General features: G+C 38.8%; 1 long non-coding RNA gene across 1 annotated transcript; it reads right to left on the minus strand.

Annotated features, from left to right (window-relative positions):
- Positions 1 to 237: 237 nt before the first annotated feature.
- Positions 238 to 12,905, minus strand: LOC134072898 (uncharacterized). Its single transcript, XR_009937219.1, has 7 exons — positions 12,798 to 12,905; positions 2,179 to 2,234; positions 1,729 to 1,924; positions 1,502 to 1,610; positions 1,250 to 1,318; positions 1,029 to 1,113; positions 238 to 745 (listed from the first exon to the last, which is right to left on the minus strand). It is a non-coding gene; the product is annotated as an uncharacterized LOC134072898 (long non-coding RNA).
- Between the last annotated feature and the right edge of the window lie 5,022 nt (positions 12,906 to 17,927).

The following is a 17,927-nucleotide window of genomic DNA, read 5'->3' on the forward strand; positions in this document are numbered from 1 at the left end:
CAGAGTCTAAGTGCTCCCAATGTTATTGCGCCACACAATATAGTTATCCCTCTAACCTGCTTACAAATGCACCACATTTTATTTCGTCTCACCATACTTGGTTGTGTGACTACTCGTGTAACTGTATTTTAATAGGGAAAACATGGAGGTGTTTGGTCGCTTCTAACTTCATCTGTGTTTGGATCCTAATGAATGCATTGGGCTAGCTTAGTGCTATCAAAGTTGCGCCGCGCGCCAGAGCCAGTGAGTGCACGCATTGAAACGTGAGAGGTATGTATCAACTCGTCTTAGTTAAGGGAATAATGTAGTTTAATATGAAAAAACGGTTAAGTGTTCCTTTAATCCCAATGTAGGTAAAACCAAATGAGAATTTGTTCCATCATTATTGTAAAGATACTGTATGCATGGCAATCTAAACATCAAATCAAAACAACACACCTGTCTATATTGACTGTCTGCAGGCAAACTTGAGGCAACATCCTCATGTGTTCAAGATCGAAACTGATGTTTCAGGGGTGGAGCGATGGAGCAGCATATTGAGAAAAGACTCCTTGTTTCCTTTCTGTTTTAGCCATGTGGGAACAGAGACGTCTGCTTGACCTCAGTGGTTTAAACAGTCCATGGTCAGGGTGTGAAATGTCTTTTGGAAATAGTTTTGGGCCGTTGTTGTACTTTTCTGGTATAGATATCCTGCAGGGTAGGGAGAGGTGCTCTGATGGTACCCTTCGCAGTAAATGTCAAGTGTCTGTGAAAGAGAAAGGAAGCATACATTACAATTGACCCTGTCCATGAATATAATCAATGCAAACTACTCTGCTTGTGTGTGACACATAAAAGCAAACCCACACAAGCAGTCAGGCACAATAGTTATAAGTAATGCAGATGTGAACAACATATACTTGTATTAGAAACTTTGGGAGTGCACTTAGATATGTTTGGTATTTATTTATTTAGTTTAATAGAGAGGCCATTTGAAAGTGACCCTACACTTCTGCGCAGTAGTACTGCATGTCTGTGTGTTATCATACCTAATCGTAGCTTTGCCTGCAGATCATCCCCCATGAGTCTTGCAATAGCAGCCACTGGCTCCAGGCTGGGGCTTCTGGATGGCACCTTTAAAAAAAAATAATAATAAAAAAAAAAAAGATTGCCTTACAATTAGTTATTGTTGATTAATCTGTAAAATCATAGAATTAAAAAAAATAAGCAAGGTAAGTCTATCAGATGTACAAATATAAACGATAATTACCTTATGGAGGCACCCTTGCCACAATCACCATCCATATTAATTATTGATATCAGTTTATTTCTGAGGGCTCTGTCAATAAAAATAAGAATAAACAAAATGATGCATGCTGTACAACAAACTGAATTGGTAAAACATGGCTAATCGCAAATTCAAGACTACTTTTAAGTAACTGCAATAATCATGATTACTTTCTGGATTAATGTATTGCATAGCACTTATGACAAACAAATTAGAGCATGCTCAATAACATACCCTATAGTCCACACCCACCACGTTGAGGGCAGCAGCCATGGTTACCATCAAGGAACAGGGAGTGTCATCAGGGTAGACCGACTTTGCCCTGGACAGTTCATAGAGCCCACTACAAAGTCATAACAGACACATGAAAGGAGGGGATAAACTAACCGTTACAGACACAAATACATGCACACATATTAGTGTTATATGCGTATGTGTGTCTATCTGGTGAGTGAACTCACTTGTGGGCTTGGAACTTCTTCCGTATGGACGTGACACACATTTGGAACATTTCAAAATGCACACAGTGGTCTCAGTGGAATCAAGAGTCCAACTTGGGTTCTTGAATCCTTGATTTCTGCCTTCATAAAAATTCCCTACTTCCATAAATTGAGAGGAAATATCTTCTCCAAACAGTAGCTGGAAGACCTGCAGCACCTACAATCACCATGACACAGACAAAACAAGAGTTAAGTCAAAACATGATCATCTGAAATAATAATACAGTGGCCAAATGTTTTATAGATCATTTAATCGTGAAAAATGTTCTAATATACACGTCTAAATTTACTGGTTGATGTCGAAAATGCATTGTTTCACCTCTTGGAATTGTTGATTCATTGACTTGAAAAAAAAGGAAAATATATCAAAATGTAATTGTGGATATTCATTAATTTAGGACCTTTCCTTACCTGATCAGAAGAGTCCATCAAACTTCATCCAGTACACCACTTGTTTCCTTGATAACCTTTATGGAAAAAAAAAAATAAGGACGTTGACACATTAAAGAAAACGCCAAACGGCAAGCTAAAACCTGACCAGCGGTTATAGGCCAGCCAATCTAGCGTTTGACCCATAACTAATTGGGTCATTCCACGCCAAATCAACCAGAGCCCACGCACTTGCGTCTCAAAAAAATCTGAAAAAAATACCATGTGTGCTTATGTTACCCAGGAGACACTCTGTAAAATGTTTTTGTGCTAAGATCAATACTTTTCAAGTAACAGCCAGTTTTACAGGGGGAGGGGGGTGTCAAATTTGTTCTGCCTCTTTTTTTTGTCAAAGTTCACAAGCTCATTGCTCAAGAACTAGAATCTGTAGGAGGCTCAAATGTTGCAGGCTGGTGCATAAATAGGAATAGTATGCAGTAAAATCACCACGAGTAGTCTGGATGATCCTGCATGGTCATAGCAGTCCCTCAAAGTTGATCAAAATTTTATTGGAGTTCTTGGCTGGGCTCTGTTTAGGCTTACAGAAGACATATTTTTACTCAACATAGGCTCTTGATTTTTTTTCTCTTATTGAGATCAGTAGAAACACTTTCCGAAAAAGCAATGAAGAGAAAAGAAAATCCATCAGGGACTGAACAGCAGACCTCACAAGTTTGAAAAATAATTTTGGATCTCATATTCAGAGCACCCTAACACCTTGTGGGAATATACAAAGATTTTTTAAATATTTTTTTCGTTAATCTGCATTACCTCTTCTTTTTAAAAACACCAATTTTACTTGTCTTATGCGAATCTTTCTTTTTCATTTTCCACCCTAAACATGGACAAAATGCACCATTGAGATCAATATGTTTTGTCCCCACCCGGCAATTTCAGTGATTCATAGTGCCCTATATGTGGAGAGTACCGCCAACTGTGTTTGGAATGTTCAGAGCAGTTCTGCCAAGGATTGGTTCAGAGGTGGTCACGTGTTTTATGGACGCCATTTTTACTACCAACAGTACTTTTGACTAGAATGCTTTCTAATGCTTTCAGATGGCAGTGTTTGAGTATCGTTGGCATTAAGTCTTAATATCTTCACCATACAGCGACCCATTTTCTCACTGGAAACTTTTCTGATAACGTTAACATTATAACGTTTACGTCATAAGCATTTTTAGTGATACGACTTGTTAAGACATTTGCAGCATGGATTTTGTTTCTAACTACCCGGAGAGATGCCACTTCTGGAGGAGCAGCGAATAGCTGCTACATCATACATCGTTCGTCTTAACCTTGTCTAAAAGGAAAACGGTTGGAACAACTCTGGTAAATAAGGTTTTTCATCTCATACTGTTATCATTTATGGTCTTAATTTCCTTGCATTTTTGCGCTAAAGTGGCTATTAAGACAAGCAGCCAGTACGTAGTGTTGTGTCGTGTGTGTTTGCTAATAGTGCTACAGCTGCTTAGCAGGTAACATAGCGATCTGTAATCATTGATAAACTTGTTAGTTTTGCATTTTCTTTCTTGTCGAGCAAAATAAGACAACGTCTTGTTTGCCTATTTTAAGAATGTCCTCCTGCTTGACTGAAATAGCTGGTCGGATAATTGCAGTTTGCAAGTTAGCTAGTCTTTCTATCAACGTTGTTAGAAACTTTACCAGTAGCCTAGGCACAGTATTGTCCAAATAAATCTGTTGAAATACACAGCATAGTTTGAAGATATGGTTTGCTAGCTATCTGTCAAACTTGGTAGGTGGTGTGCTAATCACGAATTATTAAGTGGTGTCAATACAGACTTCAGCTCTACACTGGTTGTGTAGGCTATACTTCAATCTGTCAGCCCTCTAGTGAGTGTGCCATGCTTTATTGAATCATGGTTTAAGGTGATGAATTATGTCTGTATTATAAAACAAAGCAATATAGTAAATATTATGCTTCCTCTTTGTCTTTTTTGTTATTTTAGATGTAGGTAGAGAAGAGTCAGTGGCTGGTGAAGTAAGAGGGATACAGCTGCCTGCTGATTCAAGGTCCCTGCCCCGTCGCCTCAACATCCTCAAGATCCTGTAGGCTACTGCTGCTGCTCCTTACTTCAGCACCTTTCCCCTGATGCCTGACACCCCTCATCACCAAATCAGCCCAGTCAACATGGACCCAACATGGACCCAAGTCTCCACCACAGTGTGCACAATACACTATACACAGACAGGGTATGTGATCGGTGTCAATATTGCATGCAGACAAATTGAAATTCCTTCCAAAGAACAAGTGCTTTCCTCAGCTGGATCAATTTAAGTCAAGATAAACAACAGCTTCCTTTCTTCATCGTGTTCTACCATTAACATTAGTATGTTTATATTTTTGGTTAATTAAGGCACTTAGTTGCAGTTTCTCAGGTACACTTTGCTATGATGTCATTAGTAAAATTATTAGGAGGATGTAGCGTGTGTGGTGTTAAATGGTACTGCCTTGTATTATCCAAGTCTGAGGCTGAGAGAGGAGATTCATGGTCTGCTCCCTTTGTGTCCCATGTTTTGTGGGTGTGTGTGAGAGAGTGTGCGACAGATAAATGAGTGTGGTGTAGAAGCATACACATTTAATGACAACCTGTGCACATTTCAGATTTTTTAGAAGAGCAGTCCTTACTACAGTGGTAGAAATAGTGGTATTTTTTATGTACATCTACCCATTTAATGACAAGAGTTTCATTATTTTACATGCAGGACGAGAACAAAGGTACAATTGGTCTGAGGGGAGGACACCGCAGACAGCTGATCAACTCCATGTCATCTAATCAGGCCATGTAAAGGACCATGAAGGGATGGACTTGGTGGAGGACAACAATGTGACACCTGAAAAGAGCACATGGAGATCTCTCATCCTAATCCCTCATGCTTATATTGCATTTCATATAGGCCTAGATTCTGATGGTCTTGTAAATGTTTGTTACACAAGTCAGAAATTGTTGTCTTTGATTATTTAATTTGATTATAATAAATGGAAATATATTTTATTGAAAAATATTTTTGAAAACCTAGCAAGTTTGTGTGTTTTAGTATCAGAATGAGCTTGTATTGGCCAAGTATATCTACAAGGAATTTGACTGGCATTAGCTGTTGGAACAATTAGACATACAGTAGTATGCAGTCAGAAGATGCATACTAGAGCACCACAATATACATAAGGCACCTACCAATAGATTGAGTCCAAAATGTATTGCAAGAGATGTGCAAGAAGCATGTGATTTAGTCTGTAAAAGTTGAACTTATGGCCAAGGTGGTGGTGTCCAATTACAAAAACAGTTCAGGAGAGTGATGGAAGTGGGAAAAATGTGATTATTGTCTGGCAGATTTTGTGCATAGGGGTAAGTTATTATTTAACGGAAAAGTTTGAGGTCAAACTAATGGTGACCTCCATGTAGTTTTGTAATAATAATAACTTTATATAATAATAGCCTAACTTTATGATAATAATATATATATTTTTTAAATAACATTTAAAAAAAAATGTTCAATTAAAACTATTTTCTTTTGCTGTCCCAGAGTCTATTGAAACAACATACTTATTGATAAAAAAGAAAATAAATAGCATATTTTAGTCTTGCCTCATGCACGGTCGAAATACATTATATCCGAATCTGGAGGTCAGACGTCAAATCTAACAGTGATTCAAAGAGTTGCTGCAACATGTAGGGATCGCTGGCTTAAGTAAGGTAAGATGTTATTCATTGTGCCCTAAACAGGCTTATTTCACCAAAACGAAGCTTTCAGCTTTCTCTTACTGCCTTATTTCAAGGTGTTTCCTCAGACTAATATCTAACTGCTGTAAGAAATTGGATAAACAAAGTTCGCCTCGTAGGCGTTTTCAGAGCTAGCTGGCTCCGACTAGGCAACGTTTATTACTATTTATCTGGTCTTTGCTAATTTTTTCAAAATGTATAATGCAGCGTATTTGCAACAGCATTAACATCTTAATGGATAGTGATGCACATTATAACATTTATAGGCTTGTTTATGACGATGTTAAGCTATTTGTTTCAACATGTCATATTCTCCCTATTGACCATCATTGAGACGAACGTCACTTCCGGTAGTAAAGATGGCGCCCATGATTTGAGTTGGCGATACTCTCCACATATAGGGCACTAGTGATTCAGTGATTTTAGTGGCACCTAGTGGTTACTCTATACAAAACAAATCTCTCAATAGATCTCTATGGAGCATTTTGCCCTTGTTCAGGGTGGGAAATGAAAAAGAAAGATTTGCATAAGACAAGTCAAATTGGTGTTTTAAAAAAGAAGAGGTAATGCAGATTATAGAAAAAAATATTAAAAAAATCTTTGTATATTCCCACAAGGTGTTAGGGTGCTCTGAATATGAGAACCAAATTTATTTTTCAAACTTGTGAGGTCTGCAGTTCAGTCCCTGATGGATTTCCTTTTCTCTTCATTGCTTTTTCGGAGAGTGTTTCTACTTATCTCAATAAGAAAAAAAACCCAAGAGTCTATGTTGAGTAAAAATGTGTCTTCTGAAGGCCTAAACAGAACCCAGCCAAAAACTCCAATAAAATTTTGATCAACTTTGAGGGACTGCTATGACCATGCAGGATCATCCAGACTACTCGTGGTGATTTTACTGCATACTATTCCTATTTATGCACCAGCCTGCAAAATTTGAGCCTCCTACAGATTCTAGTTCTTGAGCAATGAGCTTGTGAACTTTGACAAAAAAAAGAGGCAGAACAAATTTGACACCCCCCTCCCCCTGTAAAACTGGCTGTTACTTGAAAAGTATTGATCTTAGCACAAAAACATTTTACAGAGTGTCTCCTGGGTAACATAGGCACACATGGTATTTTTTTCAGATTTTTTTGAGACGCAAGTGCGTGGGCTCTGGTTGATTTGGCGTGGAATGACCCAATTGCAATAGTAATCATTCCAAGTTTTTTGTGATCCCTAGGTATATCTAATTAACATATTAAAAATCTACCTATTTATATTTAGTGGAACATAGTTTTTTTTCAAGGTTAAAGGCAGCTATTTCCAATGCATTTTGCCATTGGGATTTACTACAGGTGAAATGGGTAAAATGTTAAACTAAAGATATCAACTTGAAACTTTCACAGTTGTTTACTCACATTATGGCAACGATTTTTGTATTGCAAGTTTTCTGAAATGTGATGCTTAGATATGCAAATGAGACCCGTTTTACTTAAATATGCAATAATTTGCATATATTTCTAGAACACTAAATCTGAACAATAGGTACAGTCAGCGTCAAAATAATTGCTGCATTTTGCTTATATATTGGATACAAAAAGCCAAAATACAATGGGAATATTAGATATCACTTCATATCACCTCAGAAATGAGGATGTCAAGTCAAGTCAAAATCAATGCGTTTCAATGGAAGTACATTATAGAACAAATGATTGTCAATGATATGGTATGATGGAAGTATCTCAATGCATCCCAAGTCACTTGATATGTTGTCTAAAGGTCAATATCTTCCATATGTGACTTGGCATGCATTGAGATACTTCCATCATACCATATCATTGACAATCATTTGTTCTTTACTGTACTTCCATTGAAACGCATTGATTTTGACTTGACTTGATTTCCTCATTTTTGAGGTGATATGAAGTGTTATCTAATATTCCCTTTGCATAGGCTTTTGGTATCCAACATATAAGCAAAATGCAGCAATTATTTTGAAGCTGACTGTACCTATTGTTCAGATTTAGTTTTCTAGAAATATATGCAAATTATTGCATATTTAAGTAAAACTGGTCTCATTTGCATATCTAAACATCACATTTCAGAAAACTTGCAATACAAAAAATCGTTGCCTTAATGTGAGTAAACAACTGAGAAAGTTTCAAGTTGATATCTATAGTTTAAAATTTTACCCATTAAATCCCAATGGCAAAATGCATTGGAAATTGCTACCTTTGACCTTGAAGAAACGTATGTTCCATTAAATATAAATGGGTAGATTTTTTTATGTGATGCAGGAGGGTATAAGGATCAATAAAAAGTATGAAACATTACTATTACTTTTGCAATTAGTTTCATTTTTGGCCCTTTATTGAGCTAGATTGACTGGCCTATTATATTCCCCACGAAATTCAAATTAAGGTAGCAGCTAGCACTAGCACTAGCAGTTAGATGGTGGGGGCGAATGCTAACTTTCAACAGAAAAGTTTGTTGCCTTTTAAACAGATTGACGGTGAGCTAACCACTAACGTTACAGTTACACTACACAGCAGGCAAGCTTCGTCGACCTACACGTCTCTTACAGAAAAGTAAAACATGACCAACACTTGTATTCACGAATTCAATCCCACTATTTAACAGAAAAAGAGTTTGGTCAGCTTTGATATCGTGTGCTAAAAGTTGCTAGTGCGCTAACCTAACGTTAACGTTAGCTATCATTAAACTAGCTGCTAGTTCTAACCCAAGCGGCAACATTCTAAACTGAACAATGAAGCCTACCCGGAAGTTCGAAAAACTGCAATACCTCGAAAATCCGCTGGGGACTGGTCCCAAAACAGAGCAAATTTCCATAGACGCCCATGTTAAAATGTCCGTTTTCACGGCGTAAATTCGTGTTTTTAAAGCCTGGTCCCATGGACTTTTATTGTATTTTTCGGTAGTTTCCCGGTCCCTGACAACTGTGAGGGGGGTGATTTTTTTTCTAACTCGTTAGTTTGGATCGCATTTGGATATAAAAAATGAATGACGTCGTCAACTTGATTGACAGCTGACCAATGTCGAGGTTGACGTTGCCAGCCGAGTGGACGTCTCAGCCGTGATCCTGAATATTCATCACCGTATCCTCTCTGAACATTTTTATTGAAATATCTCTGCTGTTAACTGTACTAACCGACACCAGAAGAGGACATCACTCTAGTTTTCCGGTAAGTGACATTCCACTATTATTTCACGTAGCTGCTAGCTTATGTGAACGTTAGCCTTAGCATCAGTAGCAAGCTAACGTTAGCATAAATCGCTAGGACAAATTAGCGTCTGTGGTATGTCTCTGGTTTAACCTACCGCAAACATGCTGGCTTACTATCGGAAATCCCCACGTAAGTGTAACATTAAGGAAGTAATGAACTAATTTGCTTATTGTTGAAACCTAATGGCAGAAGCACCCACAAACATTCATTTAAGAAATGTAGTGAAAACCGCTGTTGTGAGTTAACTTCATGTTAATGTTACTAGCCCAGGTACTTGAGTTAGCTGTAATCAACAAACAGACTGTGTAAGGGTAACATATGTGTTTTCTTCAAAAAACCTTTAGGGAATACTTAGTCTGTTGTCAATTTACAGCCTCGGTTGTTGCATATAAGATCACAACGTTTGTGAAGACATTAACCTAAGCCGAAGATTCCTCAATCCTCACATTAAACGGCTTGCTTTCTTCTTGCTGAGGTGAACCGCTATGAACCTGACTGTAGACTTTGAACACGGGAGCTGTGATAACGAGCGACATCTAGTCAACATACCATTGTCAGTTATAGGTTAGACACAAGGAAACAAAAGTGTACTGTAACATATGCGTGTGCCAAATCAATATATGCAACACAAGAACAGACTGATATGTCCCACATTGGAGTGTAATTCAAATAATTTGATTATAACAATGATTAACAATCTACCATTCTTGCCTGTGTCAAGTTTCTCTTTAGGTGATCCAGCCAGGCTGAACCAGTGGGTGCTGAACATGAGGAGCTGGCTCCTAACAGTTCTCGACCAGTGACAACTTCTGATATCAAAGACTCTTCACCAGCAGACCCCTTCATGATTACCTTATTTACATCTGAGTTTGCAAAGCAGTCTATATACTGACTATTTACTAGCTTACAACATTGTGTTATTTACCTGTAATGCTCAAGACATAAGTAAATATGCAAATGTACTTCCGCATCTGGGTCTTTAATTCAACCTACTGATTGTTTTTGCTCCCACTGCAATTTAATCGTAAATGTTTGACAGCATAGACAAAACTGGTTTGACACAAGTTAAATGTAGGTCACAGTTGACCAGAAAAGTCCCATAAACATTTGTGTTTTTATTTTCAACTTCAGTGCCATCAACAGTAATTTTGTTAATGAACAGACATTGGTTTTGACATAAGTAAAGGAAAGGGTGTAACAGTCCATCAGTATCAGTAACAGCATCTCTTAGAAAAGTTCCATAACCATTTGTAAGTGCAAGTTCAGTGCCATCAAAATGCAGGTTGCCTACTGAATTCAGCTGGATACAGACATTCAACAATATTTTAAAAATATTCATTGCCCCAGACAGATTAACCTGGTCTCTAAGAAACAATGCAAAGTTGTGTGGATGGGGCATGAGACCCAACACAAAGCTGCTGTTCACCCATACTCGATCTTCTTGGGGTTTGTGGATCCCCATCGATGACGCAGATATGATAATGGTCATGTGGGGGGGATGGAGATCACACAGGTTCTGCTTCATCTCTGCGGCAAAATCCACTCTTCAGGGACTAGGCAAAAAGGAGAAGGATGCTATGCCACCTCAGTCGACCCCAGCCAAGCCATTTCACCTGCATTTAGTCCCAGGTTAGAGTTCAGGGACCTCCTTGCCACCTCCTCTCCACAGCAAACATAGCAGTCTTCAATGATCCACACATTAGGTACTGCCAAAATAGAAAGGTAAACATTTAATTACATTCATACCTGTGTAACCTACAATGAAATGCAATACAAGTACAACACAAGTGTCAACTAACAACACTTGTAATCACCAGTATTCACGAGTGTGATTTTGACAGTAAAATTACATATTGTGCAAATCATTGCTCTAAAATTGTATTTAGTTTTACTCATTGCATAATCCATAACACAACACCCTTGTATATTCATTGTTTTCATTAGGTCCCTTTCCACAGGTGTATAAAATCAAGCACCTTGACTATGCATGCAGACAGCATGGTGTTTGATTAATACACCTGTGGAAAGGGACCTGATGAAACCCATGATTATTGCTAAAACATAAAACACATCAATATTGTACAACTAATACTTGACTAAGATTTTGTCAATAACTTGACGGAATAAAGCGAGCTTAATGTTGACATAAATTATTGTTAATGTTACAATGAAATGACCGCCACATTCATGTCTCAGGATCATACGTTTCAACGTTTCATAACTACATTACCAATAATAAAATGAGAACAGAGATGGGTAACGTTAATCACTAAAGCTAAAGATCAATGTATCTGTAGTGGAGTCTAACTTTCTCTATCGTTTATTGTAAATGGGGTAACGTAACGTTAACAGCTAGCTTATTTCACCTGCTAGAAGGCGCAAACACAACTCCGTTCATTATAGTAGGCTAACTTGTTAGCAGCACTAACTATTCACATGAGTTTACCCGGTTAGCTTGCAGGATACATAATCATAAGATGTCTGAACACATGCCTTTAAGAGACATACATGAACACGGTTCAACTTACCAGGAAATTCAGGTGGGTTAGACTCAGTCTTCGACTTCGGTGGCTTCGCAGTAAACGTAGCAGTAGCCAAGCTTGCCAGTCTCGTAACGTATTAGCTGCTTAGCTGAACAAGCCGAGCAGAACAGAACACCTGTTCGGCTCAGTTTCGCACAAAGCCCGCCCTTTCACCCATTTGATTGGATTGGCCAGAATGTGGGCGTGGTTAGGATTTCCCAACGTTTCCCAAGATGGCGCCGCCCATACCCCCATAGACCTAAAAGAAATGGACAAACAGACTCCGTCGTTCTCAATGAGAGGGGGCTGAAACAAAAATGTGTTTCCTGTTCATCGTACTGCGCAGACTCAAACTCATTTTGTGACGTTAGCCTGCTGTAACTCGTCTGATAGATCGAAAACCTCTGAAATTGTTAACGTTCGTTTTTTAATATTATTATTATGTGTACTTGCCTCTAGGTAATGCTTTACCATATCAAACCGTAGGCTACAGTAGGCTACCGTAGGCTACATGCATTTTCACTGATCTTGCTAATGACTCTCCGTCATGGTTTTCGTGCAGGCTCACTCAGCTTCTTATCCAAACATTACGGGCGAACGTTAGCTTCCCTACAACAGACATGCTAAAATACTTCTTTACGGGAAACCAACGTAATATACGGGGAAGAAGTGAATTAATTTTGCCTTCGATACCCTATATAGAATACACAGAAGCTATAAGGGAGACAAAGGGCACATGTTACATGAAGTTATGGGATCGCAAAAAAATCTGAAATCTATGGCCGTCCAAGGGAGTTAGCAGAGTGTTGATCACCAGCTCATTTCGTGTTTCTACTTCCGGGAATATGCCTGCCCCCTTGCATACCCCCCATAAACGGCTTCATTTGAGTTCTTCAGAAATCTATGGGTGACGTCACAGACGCTTTGTCCATATTTTTTACAGTCTATGGTTCTAACGTTAGCACGATAGCTAACGATACTGCGGGTATTCCCCAACCTAGTACATCCTCAGCACGAACGTTAAGTTTAAACATGGACGACGGGAATGTTTCTTACAAAGTTACAAATGCTGGCCAACTATTTAGACAAACTACATCTTACATTTATTATCTTACCTTGGCTTTCAAACAGTCAAACAGCCGTCGTCAGGCAGCCATTGTTCTCGGGCAACTTCGGACTTCCAGGGAGAGACGTCTGCCGACGTAATGACGTCAGATGGGTACCCGAAGGACTGAACCCGCAGGCTGCATCCAGAGCCCTCTCGAACCAAGAGCCTGACTGGCTTCGGTTTCACCCTCTCTGAACGAGATTATAAACACCGTTCATGCAGTAAAAATAAACTCTGGACCAACAAAAGAATGGACACTGACAAGTGTCAACTTAAGCCTACCTTACATTGACAGACTTAGCAAAGATTTGGAAAAGATTTTTGAAAGACTAGGCCAGTCTCAGATTAGGATTTTGCAAAGACTGTGGGTCACATTTACTAGACTGCTAGGCCTAGATTCATTCAAATTATTTCCATCGCACACTACATCAACAGGAACTCATGCGATACCCTACTCATATCAAACTATCGCGTTTCTGCAGCACTGTTTCATGTGTGACATCCCTAATAGTTATAGGGCTGTTCTGTCACAAGAATAGCCGACTAATAGTTTATAAGAAATGAAATAACAAATAATCATATAGGCTACAGCTGTCGCCTATTTTGCCCCTTCCTGTGGTGTTGGAGAGAGGTCACTATTGATTTTTAATGTTCATGTCACTATTTGCATGAGCCACGACTAAAAAGACTTCCGATAATATCAAACATGTTAAACTAGAAAAAGACTACCTCCAACGTACTTTTAATAAAGAGACATGTAGATCTAATTCATTAATAAACGTAGTTTTGCGGAACGTAGCCAAACAAGAAAACATGATATTTGCAGGTGTGTGGTTTGGATATTCAAAACCTTCCATGCTAACCTTCCATTAGGTCCTTGCTAACCATTGTGTGACACTCTTATATTATTTAATAACTCAAAAGCACCAAAATCATACATTGGCCTACATGTGTAGTAGTCTAATTACACTGTTCGTCGTGTGCAGCAAATACAACACCTGACATTGTAGACAAATCAAAGAACCTCCTTCCGTATTTGTTTGGGTATTGAATTTATGTGAGTCTATGTCTCTGCTCTGTATGTGTATATATGTGTGTGTGTGTGTGTGTGTGTGTGTGTGTGTGTCTACATGTGTTTGTGTGTGGTGTGTAGCTGTGTGCCTTTCTATGTCTATTGTATAAATGTCTGTGTCTGTGTCTGCTTGTGTGTGTGTGTGTTTGTGTGTGTGTGTGTGTGTGTGTGTGTGTGTGTGTGTGTGTGTGTGTGTGTGTGTGTGTGTGTGCGTATGAGTGTGGATGTGCGTATGAGTGTGTGTGTCTTTGTCTTTGGTGTTTGGGTGTAGCTGTGCTGTGCGTGTCTGTCTACATGTACAGTGCCTATAGAAAGTAATCATACCCTTTTGAAATAGTTGCTTTTCTTGGCTTACAGCCTGAAATCAAAACCCTTTAAATTTCAGTGGAATCAGTGGAAAAAGATTTTTTAAAAATCGGTTTTGATTTCAGGCTTTAAGACAAAGCGAGTATTTCAAAAGGGTATGATGACTTTCTATAGGCACTGTATGTGTTTGTGTCTCTGTTTGCATGTGTGTGTGTGTGTGTGTGTATTGCAGCTGTGCCAGGCCCGGCTAATCAGGAGATTTGGGAGGATTCCCGGTGGGCCGTTAACGTTTTGGGCCGGTATGAATATGTGAGCTTAAATATATTGTTTCTGAAGTTCATTTGCTGCGCCCTCGCAGCACCTCTGCAGCCTGGGCTGTGCGGTCTCGGCCCCTTACTCGCAGTTTCCCAAATATGAACAAAGTAGCACTCACAAAAATGTTTCGGAAGTCGCAACTAAGTCTATTTTTGCAATCATTTACGGAAGTGAATGAGCGGCCCCTTCTCCAGTGCCACAACCATGACCATGAATGTGTGCAAGGGAGATGTGTAGGCTAATAATAATCAATTTGACTGTAAGATTATAACCCCAAATCTCAAAAGCCCTCGAAGATAAAATATCATTAAATCATTGTATTGGGTCCTCCTCATATGGAATATCTAGCACTCAGTTTCAGTGAGCAAATAGCCCTGTTAAGAGAAACCAGAGGAGCGTTCAAATCCCGCAGACACAGGACAGAAAGCGCACATTTACAGTGGTAGCCTAGCAGCTATTGTGCCTTACTCGGGTACTGTATAGGCCTATGCTATGTGCAGAAATAAAATGGCCTTGGAATTGGAATTGGTGTGTTGAAGTCATACTTTTTCTCCTGAAATGTATGAATGAAATATTACCATTCCACCCAATGTATAGTCTGCCAAAGTTGTCAAAAATCTTTTATTAGCTCAGGGGAGGCCATTCCTATATAAACTCCTATCCCATCTCTCTTATAGTAGTAGGCATGTGATGTAGTGTACTTGAATGACCCACGCCCCTCAAGGGCCGCTAAAACTTGACATTTCACAGTAAAATTAAGTGTCCCACTCTGGCCCTGAGCTGTGCTGTGTGTGTGTGTGTGTGTGTGTGGCTTGCAGTTGTGTGCCTGTCTGTATTTGGGTATTGTGTTTATAGAGACTCATTTCTAATTTGAAACAAATAGGTTTGGATGAGCATGAGAGGGCTGGACAAAACAATGATTTAAAAAATAAAAAAAAAAGATTAATCTAACAATTTTATTTTTTAGTTTGATTTCAGTTATTGATAATTTCTCCTTTAATTAACATGACAATCTATTCTGGCTAATTTAGCCTATCTAGGACTGTGTAGCCTAATACATGTTTAAGAGTCATTGCATGAGAAAACCAGGCAGAGGTGGGAAGATGGGGGTCGGCCAAATTGGCTCATACTTTGTATGTGATAAGTATGTGGAACTATGAACAGCCATATACTTAAAACCCTCCAGCTGTTTTTTGTTATGGAGTTCTGGGACCCCTCTCAGAGACCCTCAAAAATCCAACAATTCATGGCTGAAAATGACTGAAATTGCCATTTCTACCCTGATTATCCTGATAAAGATATGAACATAAGCTTTATATTTCCACAGAGCCTAGGTAGCATAGTTTTAAAGACCAAAAGGTGCACCGAGGGGTTATCTACACCACTGAAAGCAGAATTTTCCTCCCTCTAAATTTCGGTCATTTTTAAGAAGCATTATCTCGTATTCGCAGTGGCTTTGGTGGATGGTTTTACTGTTGCTGGAGAAAGGAACATCTACTGATTCAAAAACAATTGTCGTCTAATTGGGCCACACATAATGTGTGCCGTGCCAGGAGGGTCTTTAGCAGGATTTGTCGTGTTTTGGCCTATGATAAACCATATTCAGATCGCCATCACATGGCCATACCATGGCATTACATCACAAACAGATGTAATGCCAGATGTTTGCGATGTAATGGCATGGTATGGCCACTCGGTGGCGATCTGAATAGTCTAGTTTCAAATGTATGACAACCAAGAACAACAATGCATGCAGAGGTCTGCACTCTTTGAGTGCTTTTCTAGTTAATTAAAGCTTTCTTTAACAATTTGTCATACAGTGACACAAAAATTGACCATAAATTACCCTATATTGAGATATTATTACCTGGTTTATTATACTCCAAAACCCGAAAAAAAACCCTGTAAAGACCCTCCTGTCACAGCGCACATTATGTGTGGCCCAAATAGACGACAATTGTTTTTGAATCAGAAGATGTTCCTCTGTCCAGCAACAGTAAAACCATCCACCAAAGCCACTGCAAATGTGAGATAATGCCTCCTAAAAATGACCAATTTTAGAGGGATGAAAATTCTGCTTTCACTGGTGCAGATAACCCCCTAGTGCACCTTTTGGTCTTTAAAACTATTCTACCTAAGCTCTATGGAAACTTAAAGCTCATGTTCATATCTTTATCAGGATAATCAGGGTAGAAATGGCAATTTCAGTCATTTTCAGCCATGAATTGTTGGATTTTTGAGGTTCTCTGAGAGGGGCCCCAGAACTCCACAACAAAAGAGTTTGAGGGTTTTAAGTATATGGCTGTTCATAGTTCCACATACTTATCACATATACAAAGTATGAGCCGATTTGGCCGACCCCCATCTTCCTACCTCCTGCTGGTTTTGCCTGGTTTTCTCGTGCAGTGACTCTTAAAGTGCACACAAACACACACATACTTATGTCGACAGACACACACAGCACAGTTACACACGAACACACACACGTGGATAGACACACACAGCACAGCTACACACACATGTACAGAGTGTATAATAACACTGGTAAAAAAATCTTTTGGTAAGAAATGTGTTGAGGAATCTTTTATGGAACTGATTGAGCCAAATCTGAGATTTGGGTCATTCCGTGTCAAATCAGACAAAATCCAGGAAAATGGTTGCAGCACCGACTCGGATTTTCTTCAAAGTTTGTCTACACAATGTTTAGGTTCCATAACTAAAATCTGTAAAATATTTTTGCTCAATTCTATTGTTTTCATTGTCTTTTTGCCCTTGCCATATTACACTCTCTAAATGACCTTATCTTGGAGGTCATGTTAAGGTACTCATATCTTAAAAAGTATCATTCCTAGCCTGACTAAACTTCATAGAATGGAAGACAAGCATGTTCTCAGTAAGATTCAATGATTAAATGTTTGTACCACAGTCTCATTGGTTGTACAGAAGTCCCTAGTTTCTGAAAAAACTTGCAAAAAAAGTGATATTGAGGGTCTCAAAACTTTTTTATTGGGACACACCTGCCATCAATGAGTCTTTTCTATAGAAATATAATCCTTTGTTAATGTTGTCCCAAAATGTGAAGTCTCCAAATCAAATTAATTTGACAATAATAAGGATTTTCATGCAGCTGAAAAGCTATGTGGGGTAGGTAGTAGGATCATGAAAATCTATGTGGAAATAGAAAAGTATATGGACATGTAGTGTGTAAAGTTTTAATATTGCATCGAAGCCCCGTTCACAGAATAAATGCATGTAGTTAGAGGTGTTTTGGTAACACCAGAATAAACATTTACAATAAAAAAAGTGAAGTTTGGCACCCCCCTCTGGCAAAACCATAGCATTTTGCTACTTTTACAAGGCATTAACTCTGGTAGCTATTTGAATGGAATGGAAAGGCTATATTTTACTTCTCGTATTCAAAAAGAAGCAGAAATTCCTAATACC

The sequence above is a fragment of the Sardina pilchardus genome, chromosome 24 (genome assembly GCF_963854185.1).
Source record: "Sardina pilchardus chromosome 24, fSarPil1.1, whole genome shotgun sequence".
In the NCBI taxonomy this organism is placed as follows: Eukaryota; Metazoa; Chordata; class Actinopteri; order Clupeiformes; family Clupeidae; genus Sardina; species Sardina pilchardus.